Consider the following 16,597-nt stretch of genomic DNA (forward strand, 5'->3'; position numbering starts at 1 on the left):
AGACAACCAACAGCTCTTGTAAGAGCTAAATTCCAGGGAGAAGCTTGTCGGTGTAACGTGGCACTGACGGGCTCAATCGCCGCAACCCAGCTTTCCCAGGATCCTGAATGGAATACACTGTCAGTGTATTCCCGTATACCCGATATATACCCCGATACCCGTTCCAACGGTGTGCCCCCCCCACCTTCACCCCAGAAATACCCTGCAAGTCCCCTAGCAATAGAATTGGGGCTATATACACCCACTATTTTTGCTACTGGTATATAGTGCCATTGTCTCACTGGGAATTCAAAGAATATATTGGGGTTACGTGCACCCACAATTTTTGCTACTGCTATATAGTGCCAGTTTCTGACTGGTAATTCAAAGAATATATTGGGGTTATAAATACCCTCATTTCTTGCTACTGGTATATAGTGCCATTGTCTGACTGGGAATTCAAAGAATATATTGGGGTTACGTGCACCCACAATTTTTGCTACTGGTATATAGTGCCAATTTCTAACTGGGAATTCAAAATGCGCAAGGCTCCCAGAAAGGGACGTGGACGAGGCCGTGGGCGAGGTCGGGGGAATGGTTCTGGGGAGCAAGGTAGCAGTGAAGCCACAGGGCGTCCCGTGCCTACTCCTGTGGGGCAGCAAGCATTGCGCCACTCCACAGTGCCAGGGTTGCTTGCCACATTAACTAAACTGCAGGGTACAAACCTTAGTAGGCCCGAGAACCAGGAACAGGTCTTGCAATGGCTGTCAGAGAACGCTTACAGCACATTGTCCAGCAGCCAGTCAGACTCTGCCTCCTCTCCTCCTATTACCCAACAGTCTTGTCCTCCTTCCTCCCAAAATTCCCAAGCTTCACAGAACAATAACCCCAACTGTCCCTGCTCCCCAGAGCTGTTCTCCGCTCCTTTCATTGTCCCTCAACCTGCCTCTCCACGTCACGATTCCACGAACCTAACAGAGGAGCATCTGTGTCCAGATGCTCAAACACTAGAGTCTCCTCCATCTCCGTTCGATTTGGTGGTGGATGACCAGCAACCCACCCTCATCGACGATGATGTGACGCAGTTGCCGTCAGGGCATCCAGTTGACCGGCGCATTGTGCGGGAGGAGGAGATGAGACAGGAGTTGGAAGAGGAAGTGGTGGATGATGAGGACACTGACCCGACCTGGACAGGGGGGATGTCAAGCGGGGAAAGTAGTGTGGATGTTGAGGCAGGTGCAGCACCAAAAAGGGTAGCTAGAGGCAGAGGCAGAGGTCAGCAGCTTAGGCGAAGCCAGGCCACACCCGGAATCTCCCAAGATGTTCCAGTTCGTACCCAGCCCCGAAAAACTCCCACCTCGAGGGCACGTTTCTCGAAGGTGTGGAGTTTTTTCAAGGAATGCGCCGAGGACAGATATAGTGTTGTCTGCACAATTTGCCTCTCGAAATTGATTAGGGGCTCTGAGAAGAGCAACCTGTCCACCACTTCAATGCGCCGTCATTTGGAATCCAAGCACTGGAATCAGTGGCAGGCAGCAACGGCAGGACAAAGGCCGCCTGCCGTTCACGCCACTGCCACTGCCTCTGCCACTGCCTCTGCCACTGCCACTGCTGACTGTGCTGGCGATGCACTCCAGAGGACGAGCCAGGACACCACTTCATCTGCCTCCGCCACTTTGTTGACTTCTCCCTCATCCTCCCCTGTTCCTGTCTTATCTCCTTCTCCTGCACCATCAAAGGCACCATCAGGCGCTTCTTTACAACAACCCACCATCTCTCAGACATTGGAGCGGCGGCAGAAATACACTGCTAACCACCCACACGCGCAAGCCTTGAACGCCAACATCGCTAAACTGCTGGCCCAGGAGATGTTGGCGTTCCGGCTTGTTGAAACTCCCGCCTTCCTGGACCTGATGGCAACTGCGGCACCTCGCTATGCCGTCCCTAGCCGTCACTACTTCTCCCGGTGTGCCGTCCCCGCCTTGCACCAGCACGTGTCACTCAACATCAGGCAGGCCCTTAGTTCCGCGCTTTGCACAAAGGTCCACTTGACCACCGATGCGTGGACAAGTGCATGCGGACAGGGACGCTACATTTCACTGACGGCACACTGGGTGAATGTAGTTGAGGCTGGGACTGCTTCCCAAACTGGCCCGGTGTACCTCGTCTCCCCGCCTAACATTCCTGGCAGGGACACGAGAAGAACACCCCCCTCCTCCTCCTCCTCTACCGCCTCCTCCTCCGCCACCGCCTCCTCCTCCGCTGTTAGATTGACCCCAGCTACGAGTTGGAAACGTTGCAGCACTGGCGTTGGTAGACGTCAGCAGGCTGTGCTGAAGCTGATCAGCTTGGGGGACAGACAGCACACTGCCTCCGAGGTGAGGGATGCCCTCCTCGATGAGACGGCAATATGGTTTGAGCCGCTGCACCTGGGCCCAGGCATGGTCGTTTGTGATAACGGCCGGAACCTGGTAGCAGCTCTGGAGCTTGCCGGACTCCAACATGTTCCATGCCTGGCCCACGTCTTCAACCTAGTGGTGCAACGTTTCCTAAAGAGCTACCCCAATGTTCCAGAGCTACTGGTGAAAGTGCGGCGCATGTGCGCCCACTTTCGCAAGTCGACAGTAGCCGCTGCTAGCTTAAAATCTCTCCAGCAACACCTGCATGTGCCACAACACCGGCTTTTGTGCGATGTCCCCACACGCTGGAACTCAACGTTTCAGATGTTGAATAGAGTGGTTGAGCAGCAGAGACCTTTGATGGAATACCAGCTACAAAACCCTAGGGTGCCACAAAGTCAGCTGCCTCAGTTTCACATCCATGAGTGGCCATGGATGAGAGACCTTTGTGACATCCTACGGGTCTTTGAGGAGTCCACAAGGAGGGTGAGCTCTGAGGATGCGATGGTGAGCCTTACAATCCCGCTCTTGTGTGTTCTGAGAGAATCCCTGATTGACATCAGGGATAACTCAGATCACACAGAGGAGTTAGGGATAGCATCCGATCCGTCACAGCTGGAGAGTAGGTCCACACATCTGTCCGCTTCACTGCGTTTAATGGAGGAGGAGGAGGAGGAGGAGGAGGAAGAAGAGTTGTCCGATGATGTGATGGTGATACAGGAGGCTTCCGGGCAACTTCGAATCGTCCCATTGTTGCAGCGCGGATGGGTAGACATGGAGGATGAGGAGGAAATGGAGATTGAACTTTCCGGTGGGGCCAGAGGAGTCATGCCAACTAACACTGTGGCAGACATGGCTGAGTTCATGTTGGGGTGCTTTACAACCGACAAGCGTATTGTCAAAATCATGGAGGACAACCAGTACTGGATCTTTGCTATCCTTGACCCCCGGTATAAAAACAACATCTCGTCTTTTATTCCGGTAGAGGGGAGGGCCAATCGCATCAATGCTTGCCACAAGCAATTGGTGCAGAATATGATGGAGATGTTTCCAGCATGTGACATTGGTGGCAGGGAGGGCAGTTCCTCCAGTAGGCGACCAAGTTCTCACCGGTCCACACAAACGAGGGGCACACTGTCTAAGGTCTGGGACACCTTGATGGCACCCCCTCGCCAAAGTGCCGCCACGGAGGGTCCTAGTGTCACCAGGCGTGAGAAGTATAGGCGCATGTTGCGGGAATACCTTTCCGACCACAGCCCTGTCCTCTCCGACCCCTCTGCGCCCTACACGTATTGGGTGTCGAAGTTGGACCTGTGGCTTGAACTTGCCCTATATGCCTTGGAGGTGCTGTCCTGTCCTGCCGCCAGCGTCCTATCTGAGAGGGTGTTCAGTGCAGCCGGTGGCATCATCACTGACAAGCGCACCCGTCTGTCAGCTGAGAGTGCCGACCGGCTCACTTTGATAAAAATGAACCACCACTGGATAGAGCCTTCATTTTTGTGCCCACCTGTGTAAAGCACCCCAACATGAAACTCCATGTCTGTACTCAACCTCTCCAATTCCTCCGCATCCTCATACTCATCCACCATAAGCGTTGCACAATTCTGCTAATACTAGGCTCCCTCCACCCTGATTTCCACCAACTCTGCTGGTTAGAGGCTCCCTCCACCCTGCTTTCCCACAACTCTGCTGGTTAGAGGCTCCCTCCACCCTGATTTCCACCAACTCTGCTGGTTAGAGGCTCCCTCCACCCTGCTTTCCCACAACTCTGCTGGTTAGAGGCTCCCTCCACCCTGATTTCCACCAACTCTGCTGGTTAGAGGCTCCCTCCACCCTGATTTCCACCAACTCTGCTGGTTAGAGGCTCCCTCCACCATGAATTGGTCCAAACTGGGCTGTTTAGAGGCTCCCTCCACCATGAATTGGTCCAAACTGGGGTTTTTAGAGGCTCCCTCCACCATGAATTGGTCCAAACTGGGCTGTTTAGAGGCTCCCTCCACCATGAATTGGTCCAAACTGGGGTTTTTAGAGGCTCCCTCCACCATGAATTGGTCCAAACTGGGCTGGTTAGAGGCTCCCTCCACCATGAATTTGCCCAAACTGGGCTGTTTAGAGGCTCCCTCCACCATGAATTTGTCCAAACTGGGGTTTTTAGAGGCTCCCTCCACCATGAATTGGTCCAAACTGGGGTTTTTAGAGGCTCCCTCCACCATGAATTTGCCCAAACTGGGCTGTTTAGAGGCTCCCTCCACCATGCATTTGCCCAAATTGAGCTGTTTAGAGGCTCCCTCCACCATGAATTGGTCCAAACTGGGGTTTTTAGAGGCTCCCTCCACCATGAATTGGTCCAAACTGGGGTTTTTAGAGGCTCCCTCCACCATGAATTTGCCCAAACTCTGCTGGTTAGAGGCTCAATCCACCCTGATTTTCAAAACAAATGTTGGTGCCAACCTCAACTTACTACAAGGGTCAAATTCACTGCTGGTGACAAGCTCTCCTCACTGCAAGTGCCAAATACACATGTTTCAAGGTGTTTTCCTACTGTCAGAGAGGTGGTATTGAGTGTGTAAAGTGTGTAGTTGTTAGGCTGTGATGTTGGGGTAATAGAGGGTCTTTGGTGTGTTAGATGCCCCCAGACATGCTTCCCCTGCTGTCCCAGTGTCATTCCAGAGGTGTTGGCATCATTTCCTGGGGTGTCATAGTGGACTTGGTGACCCTCCAGACACGGATTTGGGTTTCCCCCTTAACGAGTATCTGTTCCCCATAGACTATAATGGGGTTCGAAACCCGTTCGAACACACGAACATTGAGCATTTTAGTGTTCGCTCATCTCTACCGGTGACGTGTCCCGCGGTCCCAGTTGGAGGGAGGTATGTCCCGATTTCATACAAAACTAAAGCAAGGAGCTGTCAGAGCTCAGCCTCTTGCTTTGCCGCGTCGCTCCGGCTAGTCGCTGTGTAGACACGATGTGATGACGTCACATCGCGCCTACAACTGTGTTAGTGAGACTGCGGCGAGAGCGGCGGAGGAGCAAGGAAAAGGTGAGTATAAGTGTTTTTTGTGTGTAGACATTGAGGTGGAACATGAAACTGGGGGCAGATGAAGGAAGGGACGGCATGACACTGGGGGCAGAGATGTGGGGACATGAATCTGGGGGCAGAGATGGGGGACATGAATCTGGGGGCAGAGATGGAGAGGACATGAATCTGGGGGCAGAGATGGGGGGACATGATTCTGGGGGGAGAGGGGGGGACATGAATCTGGGGGCAGAGATGGAGGGGGGACATGAATCTGGGGGCAGAGATGGAGGGACATGAATCTGGGGGCAGAGATGGGGGACATGAATCTGAGGGCAGAGATGGAGAGGACATGAATCTGGGGGCAGAGATGGGGGGACATGAATCTGGGGGCAGAGATGGAGGGACATGAATCTGGGGGCAGAGATGGGGGGACATGAATCTGGGGGCAGAGATGGGGGACATGAATCTGGGGGAAGAGATGGAGAGGACATGAATCTGGGGGCAGAGATGGGGGACATGAATCTGGGGGCAGAGATGGGGGACATGATTCTGGGGGCAGAGATTGGGGGATCTTGAATCTGGGTGCAGAGATGGGGGACAGGAAACTGAGGGCAGAGATGGGGCACATGAATCTGGTGGCAGAGATGGAGGGGACATGAATCTGGTGGCAGAGATGGAGGGGACATGAATCTGGGGGCAGAGATGGGGCACATGAATCTGGTGGCAGAGATGGAGGGGACATGAATCTGGTGGCAGAGATGGAGGGGACATGAATCTGGTGGCAGAGATGGAGGGGACATGAAACTGGGGGCAGAGATGGAGGGGGGACATATAATTTACAGGTGACTGTAGGACGATTATACTGTGTGTGGGCACATGAAAAATTAATGAGTGGGCGGAGTCAACACAAAAGTGGGCGGGGCTAAATTTGCCACGGCACGTGTAGGCGCACATTTTGTCCCTCTTTCGGTTCTTCAAAAGTTGGGAGGTATGCACAAGGCCATTCCAAACAGAAAACAATCAGTATCATCTTGGAAAACCTTCAAAACTGAGGGACAGGGACCCAGCCCTGTACACAGCCTGGAAAACAGGCAAAATATGGAGACCCTGGGAAATCTTTCATATTCAAAGAGTGTAAAAGCAGAAAAACGTAATAAAACCGATAGAAATCTGATATCGCCGTAATCGGAGCGACCCCCGGACAAAGCTGCCATGTCATGTATAACGCAGGGGGAACGGCGTACTAACAAAACATTAGGATAGACTTGTGTGATGTCACATGGACCCCAAAATCATGAATAAAAGATAATACAGCGCTGCGAAATATGTCGGCGCTATCTAAATAAAATGTATTATTATTATAAAAACATTATATGTACCCCAAAATGGTGGCAAATGAAAATACCCAGAATAAGCCCCAAATAGCAATGTGGACACCAGACAACTGCTATATACCACTATATGGTCACTGTACAGCTGCTATATACCACTATATGGAGAGAATATTGGTATAAATAGGTCAGAGTTTACTCAGACATGTTTGTGACCCAGACGGCTGCTTAAGCTGTCCGGGTCTTGACCACGCGCTCCTTCCTCCTTCCCCCCTCCCAGTGGCTGATGCTGGCCTGGGCGGGGTTTGGGGAAGGGTCGGGGCTTGCCAGCCCTATTTAGGCTCCGGCGCTGGGCGGGGACTTCCTCTTTGATCCCCCGCCATCGTCGGAGAAAGAAGGCCTCGACCGTGATGGTGGAGAGCACCCGGCAACAGCAGCTCATGGAGCTGCTGCAACAGCGGGTAAGGGATGAGGGGACGGCATGGCTGGAGTCACTGCTCACTTCGAGTGGGGGGTCCAGCCTGCCTTCTGCTCCACCGGAGTCGCAGCGGGCGGCCTCTACCCGGCCTAGCAGGACGGAGAGGCCTCCCGTGCTGCTGTCTCCCGACACGGCCCCTAGTGCTCGGAGTAGGGCTCCGGCACGGGGGTCCGTGCGCTCTGTTTCACGCGGTGCCCGAGCTTCTGTGCGTACCGGGCGGCGCGCGAGTTCCCTGGCAGGTAGTGCCGGCGCCCGCGCACGTGGCTGATCCGGCTATGGGGGGCGAGGCACCGCCCCCTCCGGCCATTTTGGATACAGTGGCCCCTAGCCTGCCGCCTGTGGCTGTTCCCCTGGTCCCCCACACTTCTGCAGGGAGTGCCTCCCCTATGGTGGCCTCCCAGCAGGCCCAGGCTGTGTTGGCCCCATTTGGTCCTAGTGACCCCCCGGCTCTTGCCGCTCCCTTGGCGCCTCCACCGCCGCCGGATAGATTGGCGTGGTGGTTTGGGAGGGCGACTACCACCCCTGCTGGGGCAGACAGTGCGGCGGTTTCCCAGAAAGTAGCGGCCGGTGTATCCGCCTAGGCTTCCTCTGCTGTGCCTCTACCGGCGAGTTTCAGCGCGGCTGAGGCTTCCCCCGAATTGGTCCAGGAAAGTGAGGAGGAGTTCTTCGAAGTAGATTATGTGCCCGGAACTCCTCATGTCTTGCCACGTGCTCACCCCCTTTCGTCTTCTAGTCAGGCGTCGGAGTCTGGAGCCTGCTCCTACAGGAGCTTTGGGGCTGATGATGTGTCCTTGCTTCTGGTCGGTCCCGTCGTTATCGTAGTCGCTCTAGATCGCGGAGTCGGCACAGGCGTCGTGGGTCTCATTATGGTAGGCGTAGGTCGGAGTCCTGTTCATCTTCCTTGTCGCGGGATTCGCGCAGGTCGCGGCGCTCGCATTATATCAGGAGTTCCAGGAGGCGGAGTGGGAGGAGTGAATATGGTTCCGCCCAGGGTGCTCCAGTTGTGCCTGCTGTTGTGGTTCCTGAGCCTTCTCCTATAGTAGCTCCGCTGCCTCCACCCCTGGTCGTTTCGGCGCAGCCTCCAGTGATCCCGGCTGGTGAGTTGTCTTGTTCACAGGCTTGGTCTTCTCAGACACCATCGGCTGGTGGTGATATGTTAGATATCTTAAAAGCAATGGTTACACAGTTGGAAGGTAGGGGGCAGTCACTTGCTTCTCCAGGGGCGGTTGGGACGCAGCCTGAGCCGGTTCCCCCTCCTTCTGGTTTGCGATTTCGTGATTCTTATTTCTGTGCTGTGGCTCCGTTGGGTACTCATGTCTCGGCGGAGCTTAGGCACAATATTACGAATGGTGAATATGTGGATATTTGGCTTTTGTTGTCTCCTGACCAAGTCACCGTAGATAGAGAGAGGGGGTTTGGTTGGGGGGATGACAGGAAGCCGAGAGTGGCTAAGACATTTTCAAATTGGTTGCAAGCCTTTGCGATCTATTCGTGTATTCTGTGTCAGTCAACGCCTACACTGGCGGCTGATTTATTTGTGTATTTGTAGACGATTTTTACAGCTCACAAACTCTATGGTGGAACGGCATGGTGGAAGTACGACGAGGAGTTCCGGCGTCGGTTGGCGCTTCAGCCGGAGGTCGGTTGGGCCTCTAAGGCCACCAACATCTGGATTCAGCTGATGCTCTCGCCGAAGCCGGTAGCTTCTCTCTTTCCATCCGCGGCCGCTGGGGGAGCTGGTTCTCCCTCCGCGGCCGTACGCAGGCCAGGAGCCTGCTGGATGTTTAATGAAGGACACTGTCATTTCTTCGCATCATGCCGTGTCAAGCATGAGTGTTCTATTTGCGGAGGAGCCCATTCCGCCTTGCGCTGTGCCAAGCGCGGTAGAGCCCCTAAGTCCAGTACGGGTAAACCCGAGGATGCCGGTGAGCGCGGTAAGGATGCGCCCCTGGCTCGACAGGTACCCCAGGAGGCAGGAGGCAGACCTGCTTCTTAACGGTTTTATGTTTGGGTTTTATATCCCTCATGTTCATAGTTCATCAGTTATGTTCTCTGATAATTTACGTTCTGTGCAGAAAGATTTGGTTGTTGCTCAGGCTAAGATCGACAAAGAAGTGGAGTTGGGCCCCTTGGCTGGTCCTTTTACGGAGCCCCCCTTTCCAAATTTCAGGGTGTCCTCGCTGGGATTGGTTCCGAAAAAGGAGGCGGGAAAGTTCCTGACTGATTCACCATTTATCCTTCCCTCCGGGCGAGTTGGTGAATGATGGCATCCCGAAGGAAGAGACGATGGTGTCGGACGTCTCGTTTGATCCCCGTCGGTCATTCACTATCTAGATGATTTTCTTTTTGTTGGTCCTGCTGCTTCGCGTTTATGTGAATATTTGCTTAACACTTTCCGTTTTTTTTCAGGTTACTTCGGGGTCCCCTTGGCCCGTGATAAGACGGAGGGCCCGGTTTCGTCACTCTCCTTCCTGGGTATACTTATTGATTCGGATCATATGATTCTTCAGCTCCCGCAGGATAAGTTGTCTCGCCTACGTGCGGAGGTGGACTTTTGCTTGTTGGCCCGCAAGGTCCAGCTGTCCTGTTTGCAGTCGTTGCTGGGACAGTTGGCCTTTGCGTGTAGGATTTTTCCTATGGGGTGTGTTTTTTCACGCCGTTTGTCTATGGCCACAGCTGGGGTTCGCATGCCGCATCATTTTGTGCGGATAACGAGTGTCCTGCGGGAGGACCTGAAGGTCTGAAAGTCCTTTTTGTTAGATTATTCTGGTGTTTCTTGTTTCCCTGAGAAGGAGTTGTGCAACGCCGACCTCCAGCTTTTCACGGATGCGGCCAGTTCGTTTGGTTATGGGGCCATTTTTGGTTCGCACTGGTCCGCTGCCCCCTGGTCCCAGAGCTGGTTGTCCGCGGGATTTACGCGCAACCTTACCTTGTTGGAATTGTTTCCAATTGTGGTGGCTTTGGAGTTGTGGGGCGCGGACATGTCAAACAAGCGAGTTTTGTTTTGGTGTGATATTGAGAGTGCGGTCTCTGCAATTAATTGCCTTTCTTCCAGCTCTTTGCCTGTTTTGTCTTTGTTGCGGCATTTGGTATTAAAATGTCTTCAGTTTATTGTGGTTTTCAAAGCTCGCCATGTGCCTGGTGTTGATAATGTCGTTGCTGATGCTCTTTCTCGTTTTCAGTGGGAGCACTTCAGAGATATGCACCCGAGAACGGATTTGGTGGGCTGCCCGTGCCCTCCTTTGCTGTGGGTCCTGGTTCTGCAGTCTTGAGCCCATTGTTACAGGATTCAGTTACGGCGGCGACATGGTCAGCACATGGTAAGGCGTGGGGTGAATGGCTGTCCTTTGGTCAGCCGGAGAGATAGTTGGATTCTGAATGTTGTAGGGATTTGACGTTTTCTTACCTGGCTCGTTTGAAGTCTGAGGGTGTATCGGCCTCTACTGCCGCTAGGAGGTTATCGGGTGTGGCCTTTGGGCTTAAGCTGTTGGGTGTTCCTGATGATACTAAAGAATTTGCTTTTCAGCTGATTTTGCGCGGTTGGAAGAAGTCTGCGCGCCCCGTGGATAGGCGACGGCCGGTTTAGTTTTTTCTGTTACACCGCCTGGTCGGAGTTGCGTCGTTGGTCTATTCTTCGCCTTTCGAGGCGGAGCTGTTGAGTTGTGCATTTGTTTTGGCCTTTTTCGGTGCGTTGCGTGTGGGTGAGTTGGTCGCCCCGTCACGGCGGGCTGCGGGTGGGTTAAACGTGATAAAGCGTGTTAAACGGTCTAAGACTGATCCTTATGGTCAGGGTACATGGTTGACTATTTCGCATTTAGAGGGCCCCTTATGTCCGGTAGACCGGGTGCGTCGTTTTGTGTCCGTACGACCCCCGTCCAGTCAGTTTTTGGTTCATGTGGATGGTTCCTTTTTTACTAGATTCCAGTTTGAATCCTTGTTTAAGCGATGTCTCGTCACTTTGGGTGTGCCTCCGGATGATTTCGGTACTCACTTGTTCCATATACGGGCAGCTACTGCGGTCGATGCGGCAGGCCTTACTGAGGACAAGATAAAGCGTATCGGTCGTTGGCGGTCCAGTTTTTACAGGCGTTATGTTCGCCCGGGTCTTCTCGCTGTTTAGTTTTTAGTTTTGCTTCATTGTTTCTTTGTTTGTGTTTTCTTTTGGCTTAATTCTGTGTGTTTTTCTTCCCTTTCCTTGTTTACTTCGGGATATGATCATAATTTGTTAAAAAAAAAAAAATCCTGTTATTAATGATGTTTTTGTTGTTTTAGGTCAGTATCCGGTGGTCTGGATTCTCGGCCACTCTTATGTATATTGGGTGGCTCGACGTGCCGCTGTCCGGCCAGGAGGCCTGCAGCTGGGTTTTCAGGATTCGGAGCTCAAATGGCACGGCGTCCGGGGCATGAGCTGGTTGCAGATGCTGCCACAGGTCATTGAGATTGGTAGATCCTCCCAGGCCCCGGTGGTGCTGCTGTTTCATATGGGTGGCAACGATTTGGGTGTGATAAACTTATCTGAACTGATTTTGTTGATCCGCTCGGATGTGGATCGGTTTCCAGCTTTCTTCCAGGATGTCGTGATTGTATGGTTGGAGGTTGTGCCCAGGGCACGGTGGCGAGATGCCCGAGAACCAGCGGCTTTGGAGCGTGCCAGACGTCTGCTCAACTTGCGGGTGTCACGCCACGTGCGCTCCCGTGCTGGGGTGGTGGTTAGGCACAGACAGCTGGAGGGTGACAATAGGGCGCTGCTCCGCAGAGATGGTGTCCATTTGACCGATATCAGTCTGGATATTTTCTTGTCTGGGCTTCAGGATGGGATTGAGCAGGCGTTGTTTATGCTCTTGGAGGGGGGTCGGACCCCTTTGTAGGTTTACGTCGGGTTCCGGTGGCGGGACCTTGCGCCTCCCCTTCCCCCCTTTTGGTCATCTGGTGTAGAAGATGAGAGGCGCGTCACCCACTGAACATCACGCACATGCACACCGCAGGCGGTGGCGGGGCATTCCGGTGACGCGCTTGTCTTGGCATAGAAGGGGGGTAGCAGGGTTCTGCTGATGTGTTTATTTAATAAAGCTGTGGCCGACCCCCACATTTTCACCCAAGAGAGTGTTCGTGTTTTGTTATGTTGGGGATTTGATCAGTCGCAGGGGGGGGGAGGGTTGGTCCCAGGTATCCACATCACAGTATGCTTGGTCTGTCCCCCTGCGCTGTAACCATACTAAACGTGAAGAAACACAACTCCGCCCCCATATACTGGTCACATGATAGCGGTGACATCATCCCAGGTCCTTCAGCTCTTGCAGCTCCTGCTCAGTGGATATACTGTATATACAGCAGTGACCGCTCTCTCTGTTATCAGCCATTACCCCAGGCTATAGATATATATATATACTGTATATACAGCAGTGACCGCTCTCTCTGTTATCAGCCATTACCCCAGGCTATAGATATATATATATACTGTATATACAGCAGTGACCGCTCTCAGGACACGTTCACACTGCGGCTAGAAGGTAAGATGACATCACTGCTCCAGGTGTGAACAGAGTCTTAGTTACATCCAGTTTCCTCCTCTTCTCCTCCAGACGCTCCTTCTCCTGAATGACCCACCAAGGATGGACAAGGACAGGACTGAGATCACCAGAAGAATATTAGACTTCACCTTGGAGATCATCTATCTGCTGAGCGGAGAGGTATCTGTACTACATTTCTATCATCTCCCTGCTGAGCGGAGAGGTATCTGTACTACATTTCTATCATCTATCTGCTGAGCGGAGAGGTATCTGTACTACATTTCTATCATCTCCCTGCTGAGCGGAGAGGTATCTGTACTACATTTCTATCATCTATCTGCTGAGCGGAGAGGTATCTGTACTACATTTCTATCATGTATCTGCTGAGCGGAGAGGTATCTGTACTACATTTCTATCATCTATCTGCTGAGCGGAGAGGTATCTGTACTACATTTCTATCATCTATCTGCTGAGCGGAGAGGTATCTGTACTACATTTCTATCATCTCCCTGCTGAGCGGAGAGGTATCTGTACTACATTTCTATCATCTATCTGCTGAGCGGAGAGGTATCTGTACTACATTTCTATCATCTATCTGCTGAGCGGAGAGGTAACTGTACTACATTTCTATCATCTATCTGCTGAGCGGAGAGGTATCTGTACTACATTTCTATCATCTATCTGCTGAGCGGAGAGGTATCTGTACTACATTTCTATCATCTCCCTACTGAGCGGAGAGGTATCTGTACTACATTTCTATCATCTATCTGCTGAGCGGAGAGGTATCTGTACTACATTTCTATCATCTATCTGCTGAGCGGAGAGGTATCTGTACTACATTTCTATCATCTCCCTGCTGAGCGGAGAGGTAACTGTACTACATTTCTATCATCTATCTGCTGAGCGGAGAGGTATCTGTACTACATTTCTATCATCTATCTGCTGAGCGGAGAGGTAACTGTACTACATTTCTATCATCTATCTGCTGAGCGGAGAGGTAACTGTACTACATTTCTATCATCTATCTGCTGAGCGGAGAGGTATCTGTACTTCATTTCTATCATCTATCTGCTGAGCGGAGAGGTATCTGTACTACATTTCTATCATCTATCTGCTGAGCGGAGAGGTATCTGTACTACATTTCTATCATGTATCTGCTGAGCGGAGAGGTATCTGTACTACATTTCTATCATCACCCTGCTGAGCGGAGAGGTATCTGTACTACATTTCTATCATGTATCTGCTGAGCGGAGAGGTATCTGTACTACATTTCTATCATCTATCTGCTGAGCGGAGAGGTATCTGTACTACATTTCTATCATGTATCTGCTGAGCGGAGAGGTATCTGTACTACATTTCTATCATCTATCTGCTGAGCGGAGAGGTATCTGTACTACATTTCTATCATCTATCTGCTGAGCGGAGAAGTATCTGTACTACATTTCTATCATGTATCTGCTGAGCGGAGAGGTATCTGTACTATATTTCTATCATCTCCCTGCTGAGCGGAGAGGTATCTGTACTACATTTCTATCATCTATCTGCTGAGCGGAGAGGTATCTGTACTACATTTCTATCATGTATCTGCTGAGCGGAGAGGTATCTGTACTACATTTCTATCATCTATCTGCTGAGCGGAGAGGTATCTGTACTACATTTCTATCATGTATCTGCTGAGCGGAGAGGTATCTGTACTACATTTCTATCATCTATCTGCTGAGCGGAGAGGTAACTGTACTACATTTCTATCATCTATCTGCTGAGCGGAGAGGTATCTGTACTACATTTCTATCATCTATCTGCTGAGCGGAGAGGTATCTGTACTACATTTCTATCATCTCCCTGCTGAGCGGAGAGGTATCTGTACTACATTTCTATCATGTATCTGCTGAGCGGAGAGGTAACTGTACTACATTTCTATCATCTCCCTGCTGAGCGGAGAGGTATCTGTACTACATTTCTATCATCTATCTGCTGAGCGGAGAGGTGTCTGTACTACATTTCTATCATGTATCTGCTGAGCGGAGAGGTGTCTGTACTACATTTCTATCATGTATCTGCTGAGCGGAGAGGTATCTGTACTACATTTCTATCATCTATCTGCTGAGCGGAGAGGTATCTGTACTACATTTCTATCATCTATTGTCTCTCCATACACAGGAATACTCACTAGTGAAGAAGACATCGCGGGACTGTGTGGCCCCCAGCAGCCGGGGCCCCATCACAGAGCCAGGAGGAGGAGGGAGCAGGAGCCGGGGCCCCATCACAGAGCCAGGAGGAGGAGGGAGCAGGAGCCGGGGCCCCATCACAGAGCCAGGAGGAGGAGGGAGCAGGAGCCGGGGCCCCATCACAGCCCCTCCCCCTCTCTCCCTGATACATGAGCAGAAGATTCTAGAACTCACCAACAAGATGCTGGAGCTGCTGACTGGAGAGGTGACACTGCTGGGAATGCTGGGAAATTCTCCAGTAACAGCACTGGAGGGGGAGGGGTGATGACTGTATCATTGTGTTGTCAGGTTCCTATAAGGTGTCAGGATGTCGCTGTCTATTTCTCCATGGAGGAGTGGGAGTATTTAGAAGGAGACGAGGATCGGTACAAGGAGGTGATGATGGAGGACCCCCGGCCCCCCCGGACATCACATGGTAAGAGGAGATATATATATTATATACAGACCCCCGGCCCCCCCGGACATCACATGGTAAGAGGAGATATATATATTATATACAGACCCCCGGCCCCCCCGGACATCACATGGTAAGAGGAGACAGATAGATATATATGTTTATGTGTATATATACAGTACAGACCAAAAGTTTGGCCACACCTTCTCATTCTGTGAGTGTTCTGTATTTCCATGACTATGACAATTGTAGATCACACTGAAGGCATCAAAACTCAGCAGTAAGACATGTGGGATTATAGACTTACCAAACAGTGTGACACAACTGACAATCTGTCTTACATTCTCGGTTCCATTTGCTTTGATTCCTGCTTTGCACACTGTTGGCAGTCTCTTGATGAGCTCCATGAGGTAGTCACCGGGAATGGTTTTCACTTCACAGGTGTGTCCTTTCAGATTTAATAAGTGGGATTTCTTGCCTTATAAATGGGGTTGGGACCATCAGTTGTGTTGTGTAGAAGCCAGGTGGATACACAGCTGATAGTCCGACTGAATAGACTGTTAGAATTTGTATTATGGCAAGAAAAAAGCAGCTAAGTAAAGAAAAACTTTAAGAAATGAAGGTCAGTCAGTCCGAAAAATTGAGAAAACTTTGAAAGTGTCCCCAAGTGCAGTTGCAAAAACCATCAAGTGCTACAAAGAAACTGGCTGACATGAGGAAGACCAAGAGTCACCTCTGCTGCGGAGGATAAGGACCGCCCCAGGAAAGGAGCACCAAGAGTCACCTCTGCTGCGGAGGATAAGGACCGCCCCAGGAAAGGAGGACCAAGAGTCACCTCTGCTGCGGAGGATAAGGACCGCCCCAGGAAAGGAGGACCAAGAGTCACCTCTGCTGCGGAGGATAAGGACCGCCCCAGGAAAGGAGGGCCAAGAGTCACCTCTGCTGCAGAGGATAAAGTCATCCGAGTCACCAGCCTCAGAAATCGCAGGTTACCAGCAGCTCAGATTAGAGAGCAGGTCAATGCCACACAGAGTTCTAGCAGCAGACACATCTCTACAACAACTGGTAAGAGGAGACTTTGTGCAGCAGCCACCGGCCTTCATGGTAAAATAGCTGCTAGAAAACCACTGCTAAGGACCGGCAAAAGCAGAAGAGACCACAAGGAATGGACATGAGACCAGTGGGAATCTGTGCCAAGGTCTGATGAGTCCAAATTTGAGATCTTTGGTTCTAACCACCGTGTCTTAAGTGATCGGAT

The 16,597-nt window shown here is 51.7% G+C and overlaps 1 protein-coding gene across 1 annotated transcript in view; it reads left to right on the forward strand.

The window, feature by feature from the left end:
• Nucleotides 1-16,597, forward strand: part of LOC142198685 (uncharacterized) — a 104,157-nt gene that overhangs the window by 54,981 nt on the left and 32,579 nt on the right. The gene's annotated exons all lie outside the window — the stretch shown is intronic.

Source organism: Leptodactylus fuscus, chromosome 3 (assembly GCF_031893055.1).
Source record: "Leptodactylus fuscus isolate aLepFus1 chromosome 3, aLepFus1.hap2, whole genome shotgun sequence".
NCBI lineage: Eukaryota > Metazoa > Chordata > Amphibia > Anura > Leptodactylidae > Leptodactylus > Leptodactylus fuscus.